Source organism: Myotis davidii, unplaced genomic scaffold (genome assembly GCF_000327345.1).
Source record: "Myotis davidii unplaced genomic scaffold, ASM32734v1 scaffold227, whole genome shotgun sequence".
NCBI classification, from domain to species: Eukaryota; Metazoa; Chordata; class Mammalia; order Chiroptera; family Vespertilionidae; genus Myotis; species Myotis davidii.
This window is the reverse complement of record NW_006298519.1, coordinates 519521-522012: the sequence shown is the minus strand read 5'-3', so window position 1 is coordinate 522012 and position 2492 is coordinate 519521. Positions and strand designations below refer to the sequence as shown.

The 2492-nt window shown below is 47.9% G+C and overlaps 1 protein-coding gene across 2 annotated transcripts in view; it reads left to right on the top strand.

Annotated features, from left to right (window-relative positions):
* The first annotated feature begins 221 nt into the window (after window positions 1-221).
* Window positions 222-2492, top strand: part of HLCS (holocarboxylase synthetase) — a 152110-nt gene continuing 149839 nt past the window's right edge. For both annotated transcript variants that reach the window (XM_006774127.2, XM_015570714.1), the window contains exon 1: window positions 222-357. The gene's annotated coding sequence lies outside the window, so the exon portion shown is untranslated. The remainder of the gene's footprint in view (window positions 358-2492) is intronic.

The window sequence follows — 2492 nt, the reverse complement described above, 5'->3', positions numbered from 1 at the left end:
TGAGTCCTAGAGGGGAGTTTGCAGCTGTTTATCTAGCCCTAGTTCAACAAGAAACGCAGGTGAAGGTGGTCTGTAGGAGGGCACCAGATGATCTTACTTATATCCCATCTGGAATTAGCCAGCGTCGGGGGGAGATGTCCCAGATGTTGAGTTAAGTGGCAGTTGTGGTTTGAAGAGACATTAAATCCCTTTTTTTGTGTTTTCTTTCTCTCTATCCAGTCCATTGATGACTTGAACAAATGGGCCCTCTATCTTGTTTCTCCTCTCATACTTGAAGCCGAACACATAGCATTTGTGACAGAGAGCGTTTGGGTGCAGGGGGAGAATCTGCAGAGGCCGTCTTCCCCTACAGAAACCGTGAGTAACGCATTTTTCATTTGTTTATTGTAAGGAAACTGTGTGTCTTAATTAAAACTGAATTCGTTGTCTTACGAGAGCTTTTTCCTGGCCTTTGTGACTCCCTTTCTTTCAGGATGTTTTGGGTTAAATGAAAATATATCAGTGAAATTACTTTCCCCAGTTTAAGTTTTTTATTTTGTTGATCTTCACTGAAGGATATTTTCCCACTGATTTTTAGAGAGAGTGGGAGGGAGCGGGAGAGACAGTGGATGAGAGAGACACATCAGTTGGTTGCTTCCTGCACAGGCTCTGACCAGGGCCAGGGATTGATGCTGCTCCTTGTGGGATTCGAACCAGGGACCCTCAGTCCACAGACCGACCCATGCTCTATCCATTGAACAAAACATTTATTTTGTTTTAGTTTTTATTACTTTTTAAAACGTGGCTGCTAGAACAGGTGAAACTGCCTGTGTGGCTGTGTTTGTGGCCCACACCATGTCATTGGGCAGCACGGCTCAGTGTCCCCAGGCCATTTAGTCCATCCTTATGTCAAACCTTCGAGGCTGGGAGTGGTCCTGACAGAACGGGCTCATTGAGCCATGTGCTGGCAGAGAAGGACCAGGTCCTGGGACGTGCAAGCTCGACCACCAGCGTCCGGGCTGGAGGGAGAAGGCGGACATGTCTGCTGATTTCCAGCCGACGGGCTCTTTCATCTCATGGGTTTGGGGCAAAAGATGTAAGTTGTTTTGAAAGAGTTTACCTTGGCCACCAATAAGGGGAGGGGGCAGCAGGGGGAAGCAGCAGCTCCCCGAGAGGCATTTCCCAGTCCTGGTTGGTTGTGGGCAAGAGTCTGGAAAGTTCACGCATGAGCAGGGCGTGGTGGCGCCTGGCAGCTGGCATTATTTATTTGTTTTTGATAGCTGCCTTGAAGTTGATTCAAAGATTTAAAAATTTTTTTTAATTGAATTTGTTGGGGTGACATTATATAGGTTAATGAAATTATGTAGGTTTCAGGCGTACAGTTCTATAAGACATCACGTGGATATTGTATTGTGTGTTCACCACCCAAAGTCAAGTCTCCTGTCACCATTAACCCCCTTTGCCCTCTCCACCTCCCCCACCCCCTTTCCTTCTGGTGAGCACCACCCTGTTGTCTGTGTCCAGGAGGTGGTTGTTTCTCACCCAGCCCCCCAACTCCCCTCCCCTCCGACAGCTGTCAGTCTATTCTCGGTATCTGTGCTAAGAATATGTGTTTATTGATTTTTTTAGAGAGAGAGGAAAGGGTGGGGAGAGCGAGAGTTAGAGCAGGAAAGAGAGAGAGAGAGAAAGAGAAAGAGAGATATTGATGTAAGAGAGAAACATTTATTGATTGCCTCCCATAGGCGCCCTGACCGGGGGTTGAACCTGCAGCAATACTCTCCAGGTCTATCCATGTTGTCGCAAAGAGTAAGTTTTCCTTCTTTTGATGGCCCAGTAGTATTCTCCTGTATGCCCCACACTGGGAATTGAGCCCGCAACCCCGGCATGTGCCATGTCCGGGAATCAAACTGTGACCTGGTTCACAGGTCGATGCTCAACCACTGAGCCTGCTGGCCGGGCTATCACAGCTCTTTTATCCACTCGTCTACTGACGGGCACTCTGGCTGCTTCCACCCCTGCCACTGCCACAGCAGTCAGCCTCATCCAGTGCCAGCCCTCAGGATGGGGGACGTGGGCAACAGCCAGCGCCCTCTTTAACATTGAATCCAGAAGTTTCCGAAGTCACTTCTCGTATCACTTTAGCTGCAGGGAGCCTGAGAAATACATTCGGTAGCTGGACAGCTGTGGGTTCAGAGGAAACCGGAGTTGTGTGACTACAAGGGAGAAAGACAGACTAGACATTGGGAGATAACAGCGCTCTGCCACAGGTGCCCCGTTTAATTTACCTCCTAACGAAAATCTCATTAAGATCTCACTTAATGGCGGTTTTGCTTAATTTTTTTTTAACCATCACCTTAGGACATGTTTATTGATTTTTTTAGAGAGAGAGGAAAGGGTGGGGAGAGCGAGAGTTAGAGCAGGAAAGAGAGAGAGAGAGAAAGAGAAAGAGAGATATTGATGTAAGAGAGAAACATTTATTGATTGCCTCCCATAGGCGCCCTGACCGGGGACTA